At 42.0% G+C, this 25,142-nt stretch overlaps 1 protein-coding gene across 1 annotated transcript in view; it reads right to left on the bottom strand.

Moving 5' to 3' along the window:
• LOC150085463 (kynureninase-like) overlaps positions 1-19,335 on the bottom strand; it is a 243,115-nt gene extending 223,780 nt beyond the window's left edge. The window contains exon 1 of the mRNA XM_090374572.1: positions 19,304-19,335. The gene's annotated coding sequence lies outside the window, so the exon portion shown is untranslated. The remainder of the gene's footprint in view (positions 1-19,303) is intronic.
• Positions 19,336-25,142: the final 5,807 nt, after the last annotated feature.

Raw genomic sequence — 25,142 nt, 5'->3', positions numbered from 1 at the left:
AGCCTTGCACAATCTTTCCAGGGCCGTATTGATAGACAAGGCTCTCATCAACTCCCTCCTATCATGTCTGGGCAGAATTGCAGACACTTTCAAATTCAACCCTAATTCTCGGCTTTTGTTCAACAGTGGCCTGTACTTGTTAAGTAATTCTGCCGGTCTCCTACTCTTAATATTATTAGTGCCAACGTGTACAACTATATCACCTTTTGTGCCCTTAAAAGATGATATTCGCTCTACAACGTCATCAACCTTTGCCCCTGGCAGACCATGTGGTGTAGGCACCACACCTCTACGCCTCTTACTTTGGTTCATACCTGGGTGGTCACCCACAGTGTGCTTGTGCATGGAGGTTATACCCAGGATTACTAACAGTCCCACCATCGTGAAGGTGCAAGCAGGGGATTTGGCTGTCACAGACCGTCCGGACTTCACCGAAATTTGGTCTACTTGACTTGAATGTCACCTGAATATCAGTTCCATCAGCATTTTAGACTCTCAGGTGGCCTGTACAGCTTGTCTGGCATATCTGAGAGAACGTGTGTGACATCCTCAAGGACCAAGGACTTCTACAAGACCATCAAATTTATTCAAGCTATCCATTCCACAACACGACATGGAAATGTGTTCTTACAATCAATCACGTTGAGTGCTAATTTCCACATATGTATCCTGCAACTAACCTTTTCCAATTTAAATTTATGCGGTCCTTCGTGTGTGTGTGTGTGTGTGTGTGTGTGTGTGTGTGTGTGTGTGTGTGTGTGTGTGTGTGTGTGTGTGTGTGTGTGTGTGTGTGTGTGTGTGTGTGTGTGTGTGTGTGTGTAAAGTGTAAAGTGTTCATTGTCTAACGGCCCAAGGGGTTTCCCCCATCTCCGTGTTGTGTACTCTGTTTGTGAACCACAGAACACTGTGAAGGCCAGAGATTTTAAAAAGTGTAAGGTAAATGTTTATGTTGTGTAGTGTCATGTTGTGTTGTTCCTCTGACCTTTTAGCCGTTGGGCCCCTAGTGGGACCCCCGTTGCCCACACTTAACCCCAAGGAGGTAGGTCAGGCATAGAGGGATCGCATTAGAAGTAATTACTCTGGCAGGCCCTGCCACCTAATTTCCTAAGATTTCAGTGGCAAGGGCCTAAAAAAAAAAATAAATAAAAAATAAAAATAAAAAAATAATAAAAAATAAATAATAAATAAAAAATAATAATAAAAATAAATAAATAAATAAAAAAAATAATAAAATAAAAAAATAATAATAAATAAATAATTAAAAAAAAATAATAAATAAATAAATAAAAATAAAAAATAAAATAATAAATTAAAAAAATAAAAAATAAAATAATAAATTAAAAAAATAAAAAATAAAAAAATCAATAAATAAATAAAAAAATAAATAAATAAAAAAATAAATAAATAAAAAAAATAAATAAATAATAAATAAAAAAATAATAATAAATAATAATAATAATAATAAATAAATAAATAAAAAAAATAAATAAATAAAATAAAATAAAATAAAATTATAATAAAATAAAAAATAAAATAGAATAAAATGCATATTTAGTTAGAGTAGGGGTGAAGACTGAGGAAGGGGGGGACAGATAGAAATATGGGGATGATAGGGAAGGCAACCCCAGAAAGGTCATTGGGGACTGGCCCCACCAGGAGAAAAAAAGGGTGTAGCAGGGAGGGGGAGGAGACAGAAACCCGTCTCCTCCCTCTCCCTACTAGGGGAGGGGGTATTAAAGTGAACCAAGTTAGGGTACATGGTTCGGAATGCTAGTTGGCAAAGAAAAGAAGTTGACATCTAATGGCATGCCGGTGGCGTTGTCAGTCTTTATCTAGGAGATTGTCTTATTGGTCACATCCAGAGAGACAAGTCCAGAAGAATAAGAACCTTTTGTCTTTCTTAGATTGTCTTAATTTGTGGGTTGTCTCTATTCAAAGGTAGTTATTTGGTAGTTATCTTTGGTGGGTGACATTTTGGAGAATGTATAGTAGTTCACACCAATGATGGTAATGCTGGTTAAGTTTAGCTGCCTGGTTCCAGTACCATCAGGGTCCCTGGGTTCATTTAGTAGAGGGTTATCATGTTGCTGCAATTAGTTGTCTTCTCCTCAAGAAAAGCTGCTGTGCATAGTTGGTGAGAGCTTGATACTCTTCCTTAGTATCCAGTAAGTGGTTTTCTTTGCCTTTTGGTATATAAGTCAACTTTGTGATAAGCTGGCAGCGGAGGTCATCGTAGAGGGGGCACTCGTGCATGAGGTGATCCCAGTCCTCAATTCCTCCACAGGCGCATGTTGGGTCCTCTTCTAGGCCAAAGGTTGTTAGTTTTGCCTTTACTGAACCATGGCCAGTAAGCAAATACGTGGCATACAGGCCTGGAGAAAACCATAATGGGGATTTTGGATAGATTCTGCTAACATCTGGGATGAATCTCCTGGTGATTTCCCCCTTGGTTGAATTTGTCCAGCGGTCCTGCCACACCCACTGCATGTGTGCTTGAAGTCTCCTCTTCTCAAATTTTTGGTTGTTGGTAAGATTCAGCTCGAATCCCAAGCAGGTCTGAGACACGCCCTTAGACAGATGATACAACATTCCATTTCTCACCACCTCCAGGTCGAGGGGGAGGGCCCCCACCAGGACCTGGAGGGCGTGAGTACTCACAGTGCAGCAGGCACGAGAGATGGAGAGCAGGACCGTGCGTTGAGTGGAATCCAGGATTCGTCTGTTTACTGCAGTCGTAGCCTTGCCAAACCAAATTCCGGCTGCATACGTAATCACAGGGATGAAGATAGCCTTGTAATACAACGAGAGGGTTCGCTTGCTGAGACCCCAGTCCCAACGGGATATCCTAGCAACCATGGCAGTATAGTTTCTCACTTTGGTTCTGATGTATTTGAGATGAGCTTGGAAGGAGAGTTTTCTATCTAGTACTATGCCAAGATATTTCAGTTGCTCTGACAACTTTATGGTCTTGTTTCCAATTTTAATCTGTGGTGGTCTTGTAATACAGAGAGTTCCTTTAAGAAGCAGAGGGTTTGTTTTTGATGGTGATATGGTCAAGCAGTGTGTTTTTGCCCAGTCCTGGAAGATTTGGAGTGCATGGTTTGCCAAGGTCTCAAGCTGGGCCCTGGAATTTGCAGTCACCATCAGGATGAGATCATCAGCAAAGGCTTGTGAACGAACCTCCCGGAGGTCAAGGCATAGAAATTCGTCCATCACCATGTTCCATAAGGTCGGCCCCAGGACCGAGCCCTGGGGGCAGCCACGGTGTATCCGTCTTGTGAGTTTCTGATAAGGTGCATTTACTGTGATTACCCTATTTGAGAGGTAGCTTTTCATGATATTGAACAAATTGTCCGGTACATTTGCTTGCCTGAGTCTGCGGAGGACGTTCGGCCACCAAAGGGTGTCGAACGCTCCCGCGAAATCAATTGTAATCATCAGGAAGTATTTTCTGTCTGCTTGGTGGGCCTCAGTGAGCAGTGCCTGTAGAGCATCAACCGTGGAACGCCCTGGTCTGAAACCATATTGGTTTGGAGATATTAGGTTTGCTTTCTCATAGTGGCTTTGGATCCGTACATGGAGGAGACGCTCTAGGAGCTTGCTGCATACGGACAATAGGGCTATGGGCCTGTACGAACTTGGTAGATGTGGTGGTTTTGTCGGATTTTTAAGGATAAGTTTCATATTTGCAACTTTCCAGTCATCAGGGAAGGTGCTATTGTGTAGGCAGAGATTGAATAGGTGCAGCAATAGCTCCGGAGAAAGCTCCACAACCTTCTTCACAATCTCAGGCTCGAACAAGTCAGACCCTGGACATTTTTTCCCTTTGATAAGAGCTGCTGCGGCTAGGAGTTCTTCCTGTGTGAACTGCGGTTCAACTTGTCCAGTCCAATAGGTTTCATTTTCTCTGCAGATCTCATGCTGCTCAGTTGTTGTTGGATTAATGTTTGGAGGAAAAACGTTGTTTAAGATGTTTGAGACTGAGTCCCTCCAGGTGGTGGTTAGGTTTCCCTGCGGGGTTTCTGTAGCGGTGTTCACTCCCCCCCCTGGGGAGTTTGTTTGTGGTGATTTTGTACACCACACCCCAGGGGTCAGAATTTCCCGTGTAAGAGACAAGTTGCTCCCAGGATTGCTGCTTTGATTTCTTTATTCTTTCCGTATACACGTTTCTTGCTGTTCGATATACTTGTTTAAGTTCTTCGACCTCCACATCAGGCCAAGATCTTCTCGCCCTTTGGAACGCTTTTCGTTTGGCTTGTACCTCCTTTCTCATCCTTCGAAGCTCCTCATTCCACCAGGGCACCGCTCCCGGAGAAGGTTTTTTCCTTTTAATTGTGGCATTGCAGACTTGTGTTAATAGGGTGGTAATCTCTTTTTGAAGAAGGTTTGGATTTTGAGTTTGCCTGAGTTTCTGCTGCTGTTTTCCCACCATTTCCAGCAGGGCACCCCTGAACGTGTCCCAGTTTGTTTTTTCTATTGCATATCTATGTTGCATTACTCTGGAAATTGGTTGTCTATTACAGTTTTTTGTGATCCTGAATGTAATGGCTCGGTGGTCCGAGGTCGTCCAATCATCTTGGACCTTCCAGTCGGAGATATAGCTGGCTGTGTTTCTTGTAGCAAGAGAAATGTCAATGGTGGCTTCCCAAAGGGCGCTGCTGAAAGTGGGGAGGTTGTTTGGCTGATTGAGGATTCCGAAAGGGGAGTTACCCAGGTAGTTCTCCAGTCTTTGGCCGTTTGTTGCTCCTCGACGGTTTGGTGTTGTGCTGTACCACGCGGGAGACCTGCAGTTTACATCTGCCCCAACGATAATTCTCCCTCCAGGAAGAGTATTTAGTACACTTTGAAGGTATCTTATAGCCCTGATAATATCTTCTCCTGGACGGCAGTATAGGGCAACGACGTAAAAGTTTCCAAGCGCTGTAATAATGTGGGCACATACGGCCCAGGCTGTGCAAAGTTGTGTTATCTTTGTGGCTGTGATGTCAGGGTTTCTTACAGCTATTGCTGCCCAGTGGGTTTCCCCTTCCACCTGGATGACTTTGTAGGTCAAGGGACAGCCTCTGACCTGGTTCTTATGGGTGTACGGCTCTTGCAGGATAATTACATCCGTGTTGTCCTCTTCTGCCCGAATCCTGATTTGGCCGACCACAGCCCGGGCCCGCTGCGCGTTAATTTGCATTATTTTTACCTCTTCGAAGTTAAATTTTTTAAGGTGTCTCCCCATAATCGATCCGTTGTTGGTGCTGACCCTTGGCTTTGTATATGTTGGACATATTCTGTCTCTGATGGAATGTGCTGAGTCGATTTTGAAACTTTTACAGTTCACACAAATAGGATCTTTGGTTTTGTTAGGACAGCTGCTAAATTCGTGGCCTTTTTCAGCACAATGGCCGCACGTTGGCACTGTCTGGATACAAGTGTGTGAGGTGTGGCCGAACCTACAACACTTGAAGCATTTAGGCACAGCCACATGTTCGTGAAAGCGGTGGCTGCCCCAGTTTATGTAGACCCTTGCTTGATTGTTAAGGACCTTCCAGGCGATTGGGTTGATTTGAACAATCCAGTTTTTGCCACCTCCTCCTTTGACTTTTTTTGAGTATGTGTGTGTGTGTGTGTGTTGTTCTAGAAAAGCATAAGGACGGCATCAGCATTTAGTTCTACCTATCCATGTAGTCTTAGACTTCAATCAGGTCTCGCAGATAACTAGGTTCGAGATGCTAGAAGAGCAACGAGATTTACTAATCTCGTTGCTCTTCTCTCCACCGTTCCAACACATCCTTCCTAAAGTCAGGCTTCCTTGTCCCTACTGAGAAAGTGCCAATATATAGAGGACCCTGGTATCCGAGTCTTCACAGTTACATGGTTGCAAATAATACATAAAAAAATACGAAAACATTAAAAATGTATTAATATCTATGTACTCTACTCAGCGTCGGCCACAAGCATGTTCAACCGGTTCTGTTGAATACGGCCCCGTGCACAAATGGTCTAAATAATATCATCCGCGTGTTTTCTACATTTCTATCAACAAACATTCATTTTGAATGTTTGTTGTTTCATTATATTATACACTGAGTAATCACTGAATTATGACCACCCCTATGAAAACTGAATGCGCCCCGTTGACCACGTGAGGTACGAGAGTGCGGAATTAGTCGAGCTACGTAGCATAGATAAGGTGTCAGTGCTCTATAGGTAGTAAAATTCCGAGTGTGACGGGTAAAAGGAACGATTTATCGGACTATGATAAAGGGCATATTGCGTGTGCTCGACCAGCTGGTGCCTCGATTTCCCAAACATCTGAACTAGTGGGTTGTTTGAATCGCCGTAATTAAAGTGTACCAGAACTGGCGTCACAATGGTCAAACAACGACCCGACGGCAAAATTGCAAAGATCAGCGAAAGGTAGTTATTATGTCTGCCAGGGGCAAAGGTTGATGACGTTGTAGAGCGAATATCATCTTTTAAGGGCACAAAAGGTGATATAGTTGTACACGTTAGCACTAATAATATTAAGAGTAGGAGACCGGCAGAATTACTTAACAAGTACAGGTCACTGTTGAACAAAAGCCGAGATATAGGGTTGAATTTGAAAGTGACTGCAATTCTGCCCAGACACGATAGGAGGGAGTATATGATGAGAGCCTTGTCGATCAATTCGGCCCTGGAAAGATTGTGCAAGGCTCAAGGGGTAGAATTTTTTTCAGCCTGGTCTGTACTTGTTAACAGGAGAGACTGCTTCTACAGGGATGGAATACACTTAAATAGAAAGGGTGCAAGAATATTTGCTGATGCTATCGAGGCAGTGTTAGGTGGGTCGGAAAACTGCTAGCTTGGGGGGTGACAAAGACCAATAGATTGACAGTAGCCACTGGCAGAGGTGAAAGAGATTCTTGCACTGCTTCTATTAGAATGAGCAGAAGCCTGAAAAACAAGATGCATGGTATTTCAGAGACTGCTGGGAGCCATAGCCATTGCGGTACAAGTGAACACATGGGTTGTGTTAGGGTAGCTAAGAATAGAAACAGGTGCAGGTATACTTGCGTGTACACCAATGCTAGGAGTTTAGTAAATAAATTTGATGAATTTGAGGTATTGCTCAAAACATCGAAGGCAGATATTGTTGGGATATCAGAGACGTGGTGTCACACAGATATAAGGGATGCAGAACTGCAATTTGGGGAGTACAACGTCTACAGAAAGGATAGACAGGATAGGAAGGGGGGGAGGGGTTATGATATTAGTTAAGAAACACATAAAAACCAAGGAAGTGAAGCCAGTCGACATCGCTGGACAGTTCAGTGTTGAGTCAGTTTGGTGTGACATAAGCATTGGGAGATCAAAATTGAGAGTAGGAGTGTGCTATAGGCCTAATGACTCTGATGAGTATAATAAGGAACCGTACAGAGAAATAGAGTGGGCCAGTAAATCAGAGAGTCTTATAATGGGAGATTTTAATTTCCCAGATATTAACTGGAATTTGGGGCTGGTCACTCTCACACTAGCAGGGCTTTTGTGGATTTATTGGATGATTGTTTTCTACATCAGCATGTTCGGGAGGCAACTAGGGGGAGTAATACTCTTGATTTGATTATCAGCAGTGATTCTTCATGCATTAAGAATCTGCAGATAAATGAACCACTAGGTGGCAGTGATCACAGTGTGCTGAAGTGGGATTTACTTAAAGAGGTAACTACCATTAGGGGTAAAGGGAAGGGTTATTGCTTCCGTAAAGGCGACTACGATGGACTGAGACAGTATTTAAATTCTATACAGTGGGACCAACTGATGATGTTACCAACAGCAAATTCAAAATGGGAAGCGTTCAAAGAACTTTGAATTTGAAAGTGTCTGCAATTCTGCCCAGACACGATAGGAGGGAGTATATGATGAGAGCCTTGTCGATCAATTCGGCCCTGGAGGGATTGTGCAAGGCTCAAGGGGTAGAATTTTTTTCAGCCTGGACTGTACTTGTTAACAGGAGAGATTGCTTCTACAGGGATGGGATACACTTAAATAGAAAGGGTGCAAGAATTTTTTCTGATGCTGTCGAGGCAATGTTAGGTGGGTCGGAAAACTGCTAGTTGGGGGGGGGGATACAAGGACTAATAGATTAACAGTAGCCACTGGCAGAGGTGAAAGTGATTCTTGCACTGCTTCTATTGAAATGAGCAGAAGCCTGAAAAACAAGATGCAGGATATTTCAGAGACTGCTGGGAGTCATTGCGGTACAAGTAAACACATGGGTTGTGTTAGGGTAGCTAAGAATAGAAACAGGTGCATGTATACCTGCGTGTACACCAATGCTAGGAGTTTGGTAAATAAATTTGATGAATTTGAGGTATTGCTCAAAACATGAAAGGCAGATATTGTTGGGATATCAGAGACGTGGTGTCACACAGATATAAGTAATGCGGAGATGGAATTTGGGGAATACAATGTGTATAGAAAGGATAGACAGGACAGGAGGGGAGGAGGGGTTATGCTATTAGTTAAGAAATACATAAAGTCCAAGGAAGTGAAGCCAGTCGACATCGATGGACAGGGCAGTGTCGAGTCAGTTTGGTGTGACATAAGCATAGGGAAATCAAAATTGAGAGTAGGAGTGTGCTATAGGCCTAATGACTCTGATGAGTATAATAAGATATTGTTCAGGGAAATAGAGTGGGCCAGTAAATCAGAGAGTCTTATAATGGGGGATTTTAATTTCCCAGATATTGACTGGAATTTGTGGGTTGGTCACTCGCACACTAGCAAGGCTTTTGTGGATTTATTGGATGATTGTTTTCTACCTCAGCATGTTCGTGAGGCAACAAGAGGGTGCAATACTCTTGATCTGATTATCAGTAGTGATTCTTCATGCATTAAGAATCTGCAGATAAATGAACCACTAGGTGGCAGTAATCACAGTGTGTTGAAGTGGGATTTACTCAAGGAGGTAACTACCATCAGAGGTAAAGGGAAGGGTTTTTGTTTTCGTAAAGGCGACTATGATGGTCTGAGACAGTATTTAAATTATATACAGTGGGACCAACTGATGATGTTACCAACAGCAAACTCAAAATGCGAAGCATTCAAGGAACTAATCTTGGAGGTTACCAGGCTTAACATACCAACTAAGAAATATTGTTCAAGGTTTAGGCCTAAATGGTTGTCAGATGAACTAATGAGACATGTGGCAGAGACGAAAAATGCATGGGATACATACAAATTAATGGGTGACATGGAAGCCTATGACAGATATAAGTTGGTCTGTAACCAAGTCACAAAGGAGATTAGGCAGGCAAAGGCAGACTACGAAAAATCCTTGGCAAAGGATGCAAAGAAAAACAGAAAAGAGTTCTTTACATATTTAAACTCAAGAAGGAAAGGGATGAATCAGATTGGTCCACTGGATATTGATGGTTCAACAGTTGAGGATCCTGCTCAGGTGGCTAACAATCTAAACGAGTCTTTTGCATCTACATTCACGCATGAGGAGTTATTCAGGAAGGAGAATGATGTAGGTAAAGTAAACATTGGCAGTGAGCTGGATGATTTTGTAATAACTGAGAGGAAAGTGGAGGAGAGATTGTTGAGGATAAACATAAAAAAGGCACCTGGGGTGGATGGGATCTATCGAGTTATATTAAAGGAGGCAGCAAAGGAAGTAAGCAAACCCCTAGCCATAATTATGAGAGCTTCTTTGGACTCAGGGGAGGTACCCATAGACTGGAGAAGTGCAAATGTAACCCCAATTCACAAAGGAGGATCAAAGGCTGACACAAGTAATTATAGACCTGTTAGTTTAACTTCTGTTCCAGGTAAATTAATGGAGGCACTGGTTAACGAAGCAATGCAGGATCATCTAGAAAAGAATTCAGTTATAGCTCAGACGCAGCATGGTTTTGTTAAGGGCAGATCTGCCTGACCAATTTGATTGGATACTATGATGTAGTCACCAAAGAACTGGATGCAGGGAATAACTTTGATATTATATATTTGGATCTTAGAAAGGCTTTTGATACTGTTGCACATGGAAGACTGCTGCACAAATTGGAGCAGTGTGGCATTGGAGACAAATTGCTGCTATGGATAAGGGGATGGTTGAGTGGCAGAAGACAGAGAGTGGTAATCAATGGACACTGCTCAACGTGGACTAATGTTATTAGTGGAGTTCCTCAGGGTTCAGTGTTGGGTCCGTTGTTGTTTTCGGTGTTTATGAATGATATTGATGATGGGATATCAAGTTTAATGTCCACGTTTGGAGATGATACAAAGGTTGGCAGGGTTGTTAAGGACACTACTGATGCTATGCTGCTGCAGTAGGATCTGGAAAGGTTGAACAGATGGGCTGAGAGGTGGCAAATGAAGTTTAACATTGACAAATGTAAAGTACTACATATGGGAAACAGTAACCCCAGAGCAACGTATCAACTCTGCAGTACTACACTGACAGTGGTGGAGAATGAAAAGGACCTGGGGGTAATTGTGCAGGCAGATATGAAGTTCTCTGAGCAGTGCAGACGAGTTGCAAGAGTAGCTCATGGTGTCTTGTCAATTATATACAGGACTTTTTCTAGCAGGGATAAGGAGGTGATTATTCCCTTGTATAAGGCAATGGTTAGGCCACATCTTGAGTACTGTATACAGGTCTGGAGGCCTCGTTTCAAGAAGGATGTAGAGCTGCTGGAACGGGTACAGAGAAGGGCAACAAGATTAGTGAATGGAACAAAGGGTTGCTCTTACGAAGAAAGGCTTAAGTTTTGCAAATTACAGTCTGGAGACTAGGCACCGGCGAGGTGATTTGATAGAGGTGTATAAGGCTTTGAATGGTTTGAGCATGCTCAATGCCAATGGGATTCTTCATCTTGCTCAGAATAATCACCTCAGAGGGCATAAATTCAAATTGAGGAAGGACGGATGTCGGATAGATGTGCAGAAATTTGCCTTTGGCCAGCGGGTGGTTGGTTGGTGGAACCGACTTCCATCACTTGTTGTTGAAGTTGATAGCCTAAACAAATTTAAAGCTCACCTGGACAGGTATTTCAAACGAACGGAGGGGTGAAATGGGAGTGGTGTGTGTTTTTTTTTTTTTTTTTTTTTTTTTTTGGCTGATGCTGAAGAAGCTTGCTTTCTTGTATCATATGCCTCTACTAATGCTAATGCTAAACTTATCTTGGAACCTACTAGGCTTTACATGCCAACTAAGAAATATTGTTCAAGGTTTAAGCCAAAATGGCTGTCAGATGAACTAATGAGGCATATGGCAGAGAAGAAAAATGCATGGGATACTTACAAATTAACACATGACACAGAAGCCTATGACAGATACAAGTTGATATGCAACCAAGTTACAAAGGAGGTTAGGTAGGCGAAGGCAGAGTACGAGAAATCCTTGACAAGGGATGCAAAGAAAAACAGCAAAGAGTTTTTTACTTATGTAAACTCTAGAAGGAAGGGGATGAATCAGATTGGTCCACTTGATATTGATGGGTCAACTGTTGATGATCCTGCTCAGGTAGCTAACAAACTAAATGAATATTTTGCATCGACATTCACACATGAGGAGTTATTCAGCAAGGGGAATGCCAGAGGTGTATTCAACTCTAGCAGTAAGCTACAGAATCTTGAAATAACTGTGAGTAAAGTGGAGGAGAAACTGTTGAAGATAAACACAAGAAAGGCACCCGGGGTGGATGGGATCTATCCAGTTATATTAAAGGAGGCAGCAAAGGAAGTAAGCAAACCTTAGCCATAATTATAAGAGCTTCCTTGGACTCAGGGGAAGTACCCATGGACTGGAAAAGTGCAAATGTGACCCCAATTCACAAAGGAGGATCAAAGGCTGACACAAGTAATTATAGACCTGTGAGCTTAACTTCTGTTCCAGGAAAATTAATAGAGGCACTGGTTAAAGAAACACTGCAGGATCATTTAGACAAGACTTCAGTTATAGCTCAGACACAGCATGGTTTTGTTAAGGGGAAGTCTTGCCTGCCGACCGGGCTAGCCGAGTGGTTAAAGTACCTGCCCGGCAACCCAAAGGTCGCGGGTTCGATTACCGCCTAGGGCTTGGATCAAAAATACTGCAAAACCTTGGGAGGTGCAATATGGCCACAGAAGCCGATGCGCCAACAACCACCAAAATCAAAAAAAAAAAAAAAAAAAAAGTCTTGCCTGACCAACTTGATTGGATACTATTATGCAGTCACAAAAGAACTGGATGCAGGGAATAACTTTGATATTATATACTTGGATCTTAGAAAGGCTTTTGATACTGTTGCACATGGAAGACTGCTACACAAATTGGAGCAGTGTGACATTGGAGGCAAATTGCTGCTATGGATAAAGGGGTAGTTGAGGGGGAGAAGACAGAGAGTGGTAATCAATGGACACTGCTCATCGTGGACTAATGTTATTAGTGGAGTCCCTCAGGGCTCAGTGTTGGGTCCATTATTGTTTTCTGTATTTATAAATGATATTGATGATGGTATATCAAGCTTAATGTCCAAGTTTGCAGACGATACAAAGGTTGGTAGGGTTGTCAAGGACACTACTGACACTATGCTGCTGCAACAGGATCTGGAAAGGTTGAGCAGATGGGCTGAGAGGTGGCAATTGAAGTTTAACATTGACAAATGTAAAGTACTACACATGGGAAACAGCAACCCCAGAGCAACGTATCAACTCTGTGGTACTACACTGACAGTGGTAGAGAATGAAAGGGACTTGGGGGTGGTTGTGCAGGCAGATATGAAGTTCTCTGAGCAGTGCAGACGGGCTGCAAGAGTAGCTCATGGAGTATTGTCAATGATATACAGGAATTTTTCCAGCAGGGATAAGGAGGTGATTATTCCATTGTATAAGGCAATGGTCAGGCCACACCTAGAGTACTGTATACAGGTCTGGAGGCCTCATTTCAAGAAGGATGTAGAGCTGCTGGAACGAGTACAGAGAAGGGCAACAAGATTAGTGAATGGAACAAAGGGGTGCTCTTACGAAGAAAGGCTTAAATTTTGCAAATTACAGTGTCGGGAGACTAGGCACCAGCAAGGTGATCTGATAGAGGTGTATACAGCCTTGAATGGTTTAAGCATGCTCAATGCTGATGGGATTCTTCCTCCAGCTCAGAAAAATCACCTGAGAGGGCATAAATTCAAATTGAGGAAAGACAGATGTAGGATAGACGTGCGGAAATTTGCCTTTAGCCAGCGGGTGGTTGGTTGGTGGAACAGACTTCCATCCCTTGTGGTGGAGGTTGATAGCCTAAATAAGTTTAAGGCTCAGCTGGACAGGTATTTTGAACGAACAGAGGGGTGAAGTGGAAGTGGGTTTTTTTTTTTTTTTTTTGGCTGATGCTGCATAAGCTTGCTTTCTTGCATTAAATGCCTCTACTAATGCTGACTGTGAAATTAGAGGTGAGCGCCGGGACCGACAACTTGTACAGGCGAACAGGCACAGCACTGTTGAAGAGTTGACTGTCCAATACAACATGGGCCAACCCGGAACAATATCTGGCATAATCATGCGTCGCAACTCGTGCATGCAAGTTGGACGATAGAAGACTGGAAGAGAGTGTGCTGATCGGATGAGTCACGTTATTTACTCCACACCGTAGATGGTCGTGTACGGATTTGGCGTCAACAACATGAAGCTCTTGATCCATTATGCATGGTATCAAAAGTGCAAGCTGGTGGAGGCGGTTGTATGGTGTGGGACATGTTTCACTGGCAGGAACTTGGACGCCTGGTGCATGTAGAACAACGTATCAATGGTCTCCTCTATCGTCAACTGCTTGCTGACTGTGTATCCCCCGCCATGTTACACTTTTTCCCGAATGGCAATGGTGTCTCCAAGATGACAATGCGCCCAGCCATCGGGCACTTGTTGTGCAGGGATGGTTTGAGGAACACAGTTCTGATTTCCAGCATATCGATTGGCCTCCGAATTTTAGTAGTAGTAGTAGTAGTGGCATGTGATGCAAGAAAGCAAGTGTATGAGCTTATGCAGCATCAGCCAAAAAAAAAATCACACCATTCCCTCCAAATGCCTGTCCAGTTCCTCCTTAAATTTATTTCACCTATCAACTTCCACAACGACAGATGGAAGTTTGTTCCAGCAATTAACCACCCGCTGGCTAAAGGCAAATTTCCGCACATCTATTCTACATCTATCTTTTCTTAATTTGAATTTAAGCCCCCTGAGGTTAGTAATCTGAACAAGTGGGAGGATCCCATCAGAATTCAGCGTGCTCAAGTACACTTCTCTTCTCTGTACACGCTCAAGGAAATCTACATCCTTCCTAAAATGAGGCCTCCAGACCTGTACGCAGTACTCAAGGCGTGGCCTGACCATTGCCTTACACAGATGGAGAATCACCTCCTTTTCCCTGCTAGCAAAATTCTTATATATCATTGACAAAACCCCATGACCTGCCCTGGCAGCCTGTCTGCATTGATCAGAAAAATTCATATCTGACTGCACAATTACACCCAGGTCTTTTTCATTTTCTACCACCTTAAGTGTTGTACCACACAGTTGGTACATTTCTCTGGGGTTACTTCTACCCATATGCAGTAATTTGCATTTGTCAAGGTTAAACTTCAATTGCCACTTCTTAGCCCATCTGCCCAAATTATCTAGATCCTGTTGCAGTAGCACACTGCCATTGCTGTCATTAACAACCCTGACATTAAAAACTTCGACATTAAGCCTGATATACCTTCATCAATATCATTGATAAATATACAAAACAGCAGTGGACCCAACATCGAACCCTGTGGGACTCCACTAATAACATTAGTCCACAAAGAGCAGCACCCATTAAATACCACCCTCTGTCTTCTCCAACTTAACCATCCTTTTATCCATTGTAGCAACTTATCCTTAATACCATTCTGCTCCAATTTGTACAATAGTCTTCCATGCGCAACAGTGTCAAAAGATTTCCTGAAATCCAAATATATGATATCAAAATTATTTTTTGCATCCAGTTCCTTTGTAACCACATCATAATATCCTATCAAATTTGTCAGACAAGACTTTCCCTTTACAAACCCATGCTGGGTCTAAATTATTGCTGCAGTCAACCAGTGACTCCATTATTTTACCCGGAACAGAAGTTAAACTAACTGGTCTGTAATTACTCGTGTCACCCTTGGATTCCCCTTTGTGAATTGGGGATACATTTGCACATCTCGAGTCCGTAGGAACCTCCCCTGAGTCCAAGGATGCTCTCATAATTATGGCTAAGGGTTTGCTTTCCCCGATATCAATCCCCTAGAGCACTTGTGGGACGTTATGGAAATTCCTATCAAGCGTCTGGATACACCAATCACCTCCATTGCTGACCGCATTACACACAGCTTGGTTGTCCATACCTCCCGAACGCTTCCGACATCTTGTTGAATCGATGCCACGTCGGATAGCTGCTGTACTGAGGGCAAAAGGAGGACCTACAAAGTAGTAGTAGTAGTAATAGTAGTAGTAGTAGTGGCATGTGATGCAAGAAAGCAAGTGTATGAGCTTATGCAGCATCAGCCAAAAAAAAAAAATCACACCATTCCCTCCAAATGCCTGTCCAGTTTCTCCTTAAATTTATTTAATCTATCAACTTCCACAACGACAGATGGAAATTGGTTCCAGCAATTAACCACCCGCTGGCTAAAGGCAAATTTCCGCACATCTATTCTACATCTGTCTTTTCTTAATTTGAATTTATGCCCCCTTAGGTTCGTAATATGAACAAGTGGAAGGATCCCATCAGAATTCAGCGTGCTCAACCCATTCAAGGCCTTATACACCTCAATCAGATCCCCCTGCAATTTGCAGAACTTAAGCCTCTCTTGTTAAGAGGGCCCGTTCGTTCCCCTCACCAATCTTGTTGCCCTTCTCTGTACACGCTCAAGCAAATCTTCATCCTTCCTAAAATGAGGCCTCCAGACCTGTACACAGTACTCAAGGCGTGGCCTGATCATTGCCTTATACAGAGGGACAATCACCTCCTTCTCCCTGCTAGCATTAGGTAGGTGGTCATAATTCAGTGATCACTCAGTGTATGTGAGATATGTTGTAATTATTTTCAATACGTTAATAATAATTATTTACTCCTTATTTTATTTTTTAATCCAAATATTTTGGGGCGGCAAATTTGATTTCGTTTACTGGCAGCACTCAGGGTTGCAGTCGCCCTGTGTTTTGTAAAATATTAAAATCGTTATAGCAAGTCATTATTATTGTATATCATTTACTAAAATGATATAAATACTAAAATGCGTAATATTTTAAAATACTTCTTTTATTCCTTACCACAATCGACTGTTCTTATGCTACATAGGTATACTGACAATTTTTAGGAAATTAATATTTATAAAGACAAAAACATTTTTTATGCAAATAATTTACATGATATAATATCTTTAATAATAACGGAAACACAAACTTAACAATTATATAATATGAAAATTAATAGATTATAAATTAAATTAATTATTTTAAAATTTAATTATTTCTTAGTTACTGCAAAATTTGAAAAAATTAAAAAAAATCACTATTAAAGAAACACCCGAATAAGTTTTGCAAAGGGCCCGTCAAGTAATTCTTGAACACATCCCACAAATTTTGGGGCCGGACTTGTCTGCACTTTGTTTCGACTTACGTTGAAGCACCGCACTACCGCTTGACTATTTCTATCCCGCTCTTCTTGCGAGCGTCCTGTCGATCCGACTACACTCCTACGGTCAGTTTCTCGTTTACTGTTGCTAGTAGTAGACGCGTAAGATATTTTCCCTAATTTTGTCGTTAGGTAAATTCTTAGTTTTCTTATTTTTATTAACCATGTGTTCAAAGCAAAGTGTAGATGATGAAACATCACGAAAAAAAAAAAAAAAATCCAGACAACGCAAAAGTTATGGTTTAGATGTTAAATTCACGAAATTTAAAATCACAATTAAAATCACGAAAAAAAAAAAAAAAAAAAAAAAACCAGACAACGCAAAAGTTATGGTATAGATGTTAAATTAGAAGTTATTCATCGTAAAAGAAGTGGAGAACGTCTGAACGAGTAATCGATGTCGCGCGTTCCCTTGAGATCCCAGAAACAAAAATTCACACCATCCTAGATAATGAAGGAGATACCGAAAGCAGAACAAAGAATATGATTCAATATTCTGAGGTAAAATTGAAGAAAAAGGGGTGATCCACTAGGAAATTTTGCTACCCATTTTAAGTGGAATTTTCTGGAACCAAATATCCTCGGGCTAACGAGGGCCCACTGTATCACTGACGCACGAGCTGCCCTAGCAGCCAGTCTACACTGTCAGAGATCTTCATGCATTAGCATTAGTAAAGGCATATGATGCAAGAAAGCAAGCTTATACAGCATCAGCCAAAAAAAAAAAAAAAAAACCTTTTCATTTCACCCATCCACTCGCTCCAAATGTTTGTCTAGTTCTGCCTTGAATCTATTTAAGCTATCAACTTCTACAACGACAGATGGAAGTTTGTTCCAGGATTCAACCACTGGCTGGCTAGAGGCAAACTTCCGCACATCTCTCCTACAACTGTCTTTCCTAAATTTGAATTTATGCCCTCTCAGACGATTATTCTAAGCATGAGGGGCGCATTATAGCCTTAGTCGCTGATGCACCAATAAAACCTAAAACAACCAACCAAAAATCTGAGCAAGAGGAAGAATCCCATCAGCATTGAGCATGCTCAAACCATTCAAGGCCATTCAACACCTCAATCAAATCACCTCGCAGGTGCCTAGTCTCCAGACACCGTAATTTGCAAAATAAAAATTTAAGCCTTTCTTCATAAGGGCAACCCTTTGTTCCATTCATTAATCTTGTTGCTCTTCTCTGTACTCGTTCCAGCAGCTCTACATCCTTCTTAAAATGAGGCCTCCAGACCTATATACAGTACTCAAGGTGTGGCCTGACCATTACCTTACACAAGGGGATAATCACATCCTTATCCCTGCTAGAAAAATTCCTGTATATTATTGACAAGACACCATGAGCTACTCTTGCAGACCGTCTGCACTGCTCAGAAAACTTCATATCTGACTGCACAGTTACTCCCAGGTTCTTTTTATTCTCTACCACCGTCAGTGTAGTACCACACAGTCGATACGTTACTCTGAGTTACTGCTTCCCATATGCAGTACTTTACATTTGTCAATGTTAAACTTCAATTGCCACCTCTGAGCCCATCTGCTCAACTTTTATAGATCCTGTTGCAGCAGCCTACTGTCATTAGTGTCATTAACAACCCTGCCAACCTTCGTATCGTCTGCAAACTTAGACACTAAGCCGATATACCATCATCAATATCATTAATAAATACAGAAAACAACAATTGTCCCCGGTGACTCCACTAATAAGATTAGTCCACGAAAAGCAGTGTCCATTGATTATCACTCTCTGTTTCCTCCCACTCAACCATCCCTTTATCAGTAGCAGCAAGTTGCCTCCAATGCCACACTGCTCCAATTTGTACAGCAGTCTTCCATGTGCAACAGTATAAAAAGCCTTTCTAAGATTAAATATATGATATCAAAATTTTGCAACCAGTTCCTTTTTAACCACATCATAGTATTCAATCAAATTGGTCAGACAATACTTCCCCTTAACAAACCCATGCTGTGTCCCAGCTATAACTGAAGTCTTGTCTAGATGATCCTGCAGTGCTTCTTTAACGAGTGCCTCCATTAATTTCCCTGGAACTAACAGATCTGTAATGCCTGACTGTACGATTATTCCTAGTACTTTTTTATTATCCATTACCATTCTGGGTTTATTGCTACCCATAACTGACATATACGATTCGATATATTTATGCATTTTAAAGTAGTAAGAAGAAACTATACTCGATATATCTTATATTAAAAATAAATTCTTGCGATTTAGTTATCTTACTTTTGGTCTTGAAGGCAGAAGTAGTTTGTTTTTTTTTTTTTTTTTTTTTTTTTGTACTGAAAATGAATGATCGAAATAAAATTTATAGAGTTTGATGTTCTACTAGTTTCTTACCTATTCCTAAAGGGACACTTTGGAATAGATAGAGTATTACTCAAAAAAAAAAAAAAAAAAAAAAGTTGAAAAACACTGGTACAATTTTCAGCACAGTTCAAAAAGTTGGTTTAAAAAGACGTACTTAAGCCTTGGGCCCTAATTCAAAAAATGCGTTGCGTATTTCGAAACTGTTCCTAAAATTACAATTCGCGATTATAACCGAAAACACTCGAACTCGCGCAAATCAAAAAGGATGAGTGACTAAATACAAGGTATAGCCAAATGATGCATATATACCATACCTTAACAGGAAGCGTTTCCAGCTGTAATATTACTTTCTGCTTAAAAACCAGAACAAGGCCTTCTTCTGTTTTCTAAATCATTATAATTGACAATATTCTGTGCAGTATTCAGCGCTTTTCGTAGTTCTGGGTAACTCGTTCAGAGAAACTTAATCTGATATTACTTATCAGATATCTTATACATTCAAAGATAAAAGGTTAAAGTTGAGGAAAACCAGTATAAACAGCTCGCCATGGACGGTAGCAAAAAATACGAAGAGAAGCAGACATTTCACCAATTTTTGAAAATAAAAAAATCAATTACTTTCATTTATACAGCATTTAAGATTGATTTAATTTTTTTTTTGTCTTTTTTTCAGACTGGTTTTCCTAAACTTTATCCATTATTACTAATTAAAAGTTATAGCAAAACTAGAATTCCTAAATATTATATTTGTCTTAAATTAATATGCAAACCTGCTCATTATAATGTATAGAGTGTGAATTAAATTTCGCTAAGCATGAACAGTGGTTGGTAGAAGCATATTTCCGACGGAATATACAGTACTGTACTCTGGCGATCGTCTCATCGGCCGTACCTAGGTACGACCGATGAGACGGTCGCCCGAGGCCCGGGAATGTAGAGGGCACCGAATTCCGATGATATTTTAATTTAAAAAAATAATAATTGTTTCTTAAAAAATACTTTAATTACACACAAAAAAATTTAATATTGGCTTATTTATATTACAGTAAATTCATTTATTTTATAATCAGACGTTAATAGAATTTAAATTAACACCAATTATGTTAATAGAAGATGCTCTTAGTTAACTAAACGCATTTAGAGCATCAAGAGTTAAACAGTGTATGGATAAAGCACATTGTAACTGAGTTGGAAGCAGAGCTAGCCCGTCCATAGGCGAACCTAGGCAGGCGGTCGCCTAGGCCAAAAAGGTCCTAGGAGCGCATTCAAACATAATGTAATTTTTTTAGGGTTAAAAATATAATTATTTAAATTAAATAAGGTAATAATTATTTCAATATAAAGAAATGTATTGTTATTATCACATCATACAACAAATCATAGAAATATACAGCAAGCAGATAAATATTATTTATCGCGCGGGTGCGTAAGCACACGTGCCTTGAGTGACCGGGGTTCAAGCCCGTGACTGCTGAATACGGTGCCGTTTCTTGTATTCTGTCTATCTTGTGAACTCCTCTGACCATTTGGTCGTCCTGGAGTATAAACAGAAAATTTATTTATTTTATTATAGATGAATGGGTAGGAACAGGTAAGCTTGTTGGTAGGCAGGGTGATGGATAGATAGGCAGATGGATGGTACAGAATACAACTGGGGTGAAAATTCTCGCCTAGGGCGCGTGAAAATTTTGCACTGGCTCGGGTTGGAAGTATGTCAGTTTTACCAGAAGTGCGAGTTTACCTTTGAAACTTCATTAGATGAATGCTGTATTGATCCAACCAAAAGGTTTGAAACGGAATTTTTTAATAGTAGCTATCATAGTAGCTATCAATGTAGCTATCGTTAACTCACAAGAAATATTTGATGAGATAAATGAAATATCCTTTTCATCTTATTCTAAAATCAGAAAACTTCAAATTTATTTGAAAGTGCAATAGAAACGAAATGTCAACACCTTGATGGAATTCCCACTGGCGAAGACGGGAGCAGCGACATCGATGCCAAACAGTTACATTAAGAAATCCGATGTTTGCAGTACGTTTTAAAAGGAAAGAGTTTTGATTGCTTAGAATTATTGATATTTATTCAAGAAAAAGCCTTAATCGAATTTATCCCATCACCATTTCTCTTCGGACATTATTAACATTGCCAATTACGGTTGTGTCTGGAGAGAGGAGTTTTCCAAGACTCAAAATGATTAAAACATATTCACGAGCAACAATTGGCCAAGAAAGAATTAATGGATTGGCCATTATGTCAACAAAACAAGATCTACTGAAAGATATAAAAACATCAGATGTTATAGACAAATTTATATCAAGTAAATATCGTAAGGTAAAGTGTAAAGTATTTGATATCTTACGGCACCAGGGGTTTCCCCCATCTCCGTGTTGTATGCATTGTAGGTGTAACACAGAAGTCTGTGAAAGCCAGAGATTTATAAAAAGTATATGGGCAGTGTCCTGTTGTGTAATGTCATGGTATGTTGTATTTCTGACCATTTAGCGGTTGGGCCCCTAGTGGGGACCCCCCCGTTGCCCACACTTTTCTCCGTGTAGGAAGGGGGGGCGAGGAGTCGGCCCTTCCTCCCACCAGGGGATGGGAACGAAAGTAAGCCAGCTAGGGTTCTAGGCTCTAATCGCCAATAGGCGGGAGGCTGAAGCCTCAGTAGTGCTGGGACTAGGTTCTTCAACTGTCATCTTGGTTAAGATTTGGTTTGTCTTCAGGCGGTTTCTCTCTGTTCTTATGGTTTTCTGCAAATTTGGAGAAGGTTATGTATTCTTACTGGCTGTCAAGGAGATGATTTTCTCGGTCTCTAGGCAGAAATGTGATGCTGGTAATAAGCTGGCAGCGGAGGTCGTCATAGAGCCAGCATTCATGCATAAGTGGTACCAGCTCTCTAAGTCTCCACGGCAGCAGCAGCAGCAGCAGGTAAGGTCATCTATGATGCCGAGGGCAGTGAGTTTGCCTCAGAAAGCTCCATGCCCGGTGAGCAAGAAGGTTGTATGTAGTCCCGGTGAGAACCAGGCGGCCTTTTAGTATAGCTTGTCCACGTTTCGGAGGAATTTTTTTGTAATTTCACCTATGGGGGAGTTGTCCCATCTGGATTGCCAGATTTGTGTGAGATGGGCGGTAAGTCTCATCTTTTCGTTCTGACGACCAGTGGCAGGGTCCGCATTGAATCCCATGAAGGAACAAGTCTTCCCTTTGAACAGTTCATAAAGGATTCCACATCTGACCACTTCGATGTTGAGTGGAAGGGCTCCGGCAAGTACATGTAGCGCATGGGTACTGACTGTGCTGCAAGCCTGGGTAATAGCTAGTAACGTATCTCTATGGATAGAGTCAAGTATTCTCTGGTTGTTGCCAGGGTAAATTTTGGATACCATGCTCCTGATGCGTATGTTACCATTGGGATGAAGGATGAAGGCGGCTTTGTAAAAGAGCTTGACTGTTTTGCAGTTCAGTCTCCAGTCTTTCCTTGCAACCCTGGTGACGAAGGACATATAGGATCTAATTTTTTTCCTGATATAATTAAGGTGCGCCTTGAAGGAAAGTTTGGTGTCAAGCATTACCCCCAGGTACTTGAGCTCATTAGACAGTCGGAGTGTAGTTGTGCCGATTTTACTTTGAGGAGGTCTTCTGCAATCAAGGGTTCCCCATAGTAGGATGAAGTCAGTTTTGGTTTCAGAAATTGTGAGGTGGTGAGTCTTGGTCCAGTTTTGCAGGATTTGGAGTGCATGATTTGCCTTCTCTTCCAGTTGCGATCTACTGTTTGCAACGACCATAAGAATAAGGTCGTCTGCAAAGGCTTGTGAGGTAACTTCGCCGATATCAGTGCTTAGGAACTCGTCCATAAGTATGTTCCACAGCGTTGGTCCCAGCACAGAGCTCTGTGGGCAGCTTCTGTGGAGTCGCCGCGAGAGCCCTCTGAACGAGGCATTTATCTTGATGCATCTGTCTGATAGGTAGCTTTTCACTGTGTTGTATAGGTTGGCCGGCATATCAGCCTTCCGAAGTCGGGCCAGGACGCTCGGCCACTACAGGGTGTCGAACGTCCCGGCAAAGTCGACAGAAATGGCCAGGAAGTATTTTTGATCAGTGGCTGGAGCCTGTGTCAGGAGATTTTGGAGAGCGTCGTTTTCAAGATACCTGGTGGCCACCGTGATGTCCTCACCCGTTCGGCAGTAGAGCGCAATAACATAGAAGGCTCCTAGTGCCGATATGACTTGCGCCCACGCCGCCCAGGCTGTGCATAGATGGGTGATTCTAGTAGCAGTAAAATCAGGATTTCTAATGACTATGGCGGTCCACAGGGTGTCCTCTTCCGTTTGCACTACTTTTTAGCATGTGGGGTAGCCTCTTACCTTCTTGACAACCACGTACGGTTCTTGTATGATAACGAAGTCAATGTTTTCGTCATCCGCTTTAAGCCTAACCTGGGCGGCAATCGCCCTGGCCCTCTGCGCATTGATTTGCATAAATTTCACGACATGCATTATATTGTTTATGGCGTGGTGCCATAATCCGTTGTTATTTGGGTTAAGCTTTTGTATTTTAGGTAGACTGGACAGTTTGCATCTCTCAGAGAGTGGGTGGCATCTATCTTTTAGCTTCTGCAGTTGGCGCAGACAGGATCAGAACTCTTATTCGTGCAGTTCCTGTAGTTATGGCCCTTACCAGCGCAATGGCGCAGGTTTGCACAGTCTGGGCGCAGGTGTGCAAGGTATGGCCGAATTTTCAACAGTTGAAACGTTTGGTGATTGGGACGTGTTCACGGACGGTGGCTGCCCCAGTAGATGTAAATTCTTGCCTCGTTTGAGAGGATCTTCCAAGCTGTTGGGCTGAGTTCAACGACCCAGTTTACAGCGTTGCAGAACTAGTCCTGATAGCGTGCTTTGGTATTACATCGTCAGTCAGGGCTTGGTCCGGTATATGAATGTGTAGGTTCTTTTCATAGAGTTCCGTAGTGATTTTGTCCGGTTTGGTGTCTTTGTCAACTTCATATATTATAATTGAAGGACCTTTCCTTCTTGGGGGCTTAGCTTTGAGTCCCAAGGTTTCTAGTTTGGGGTTGTCCATGATTTGTCGTATATTCTCAATGCAGGGTGTTGTTTCTGGAGGGGTGGTAATTTCCGTTTCAATTACCACCCCTGGGTTCCTGGTCTTCCTGACTGCCTTGATTCTGGTGGTATTAAGATCTTCTGAGAGCTTCGATTAGGGTCTGCTTGACTCCTTCACTGGTCTGTTTCTTCTCATTGCTTAGGGGTCTTAGTGCAACCACAGTTGGTTGTTTGGTGGTAGGTTGGTTGGGTTGTTTGCATAATTTGTGGCCACTCGGTGGTTGTATCCTCAGCGCATCAGCATAGGAGGGGCGCGCTGTTCAATGTGTTTCACTCCTCCAGTCTCAAGGTAGGCCTCAAGCTTGGTAGCGGCCTTTTCCGATTGCAGGTGCAATCTGTACAGAATGGATTCCATTTTGTTCCAGAGTGTTACGATTTGGCCTCCAAGGCCTGCCATCACTCTGCTACTTTGATCCTTAAATAGATCTTCCAGGGCTGTTTTTAATGTGCAAGCTTGGTCCATAGGCAGTTCTTCTGGGATCGGTACAGGGAGGGGGGGTCCTTTGGTTTGGATTCATCGGATTTTTCTGATGGGGAGCCAGAGCCATCAGGCGGGTCCTTTGGTTCGCTTTGACTCCTACTCTCCCTGCCCAATTTTTGGACTGCTTGTTTGCAATTCTTCCTCTTCGCTATAGGTGTCGGCATTGGGTCTCCATGTACCTCCCGATCTCGATGGCAACTGATTCACAGTCAGCGTCCGTTTGCAACACTTCAGGCTGCTTAACAGGATTTCTTGCATGGCTTGCTGAATTTTATTATCGAATGTCGGATTAGCGAGGTATCCGAATAATCGGGTGGAATGTTCTTTGAGTCTAATAGAGGTTGATTTTTGGTGAAGAATGAGGTATTACACAGGTTCGTGTGTTAAGTTCCTCGCCCGTGAAGACCTGGCAAAACTTTTGGGCTCACCTCCACTACACTTATGGGTGGAGGGGACAGCCGAACGCAAATATGGGATGCTCCAGAAAAAGTTCTGATATCACCATTATCAGTTTATATTGGTGGGGTGGGGAGATCACTGTTATACAT

Source organism: Mastigoproctus giganteus, chromosome 5 (assembly GCF_048544385.1).
Source record: "Mastigoproctus giganteus isolate SK-2022 chromosome 5, ASM4854438v1, whole genome shotgun sequence".
Lineage (NCBI taxonomy): Eukaryota > Metazoa > Arthropoda > Arachnida > Uropygi > Thelyphonidae > Mastigoproctus > Mastigoproctus giganteus.
This window is presented reverse-complemented; position numbering and strand designations above follow the sequence as displayed.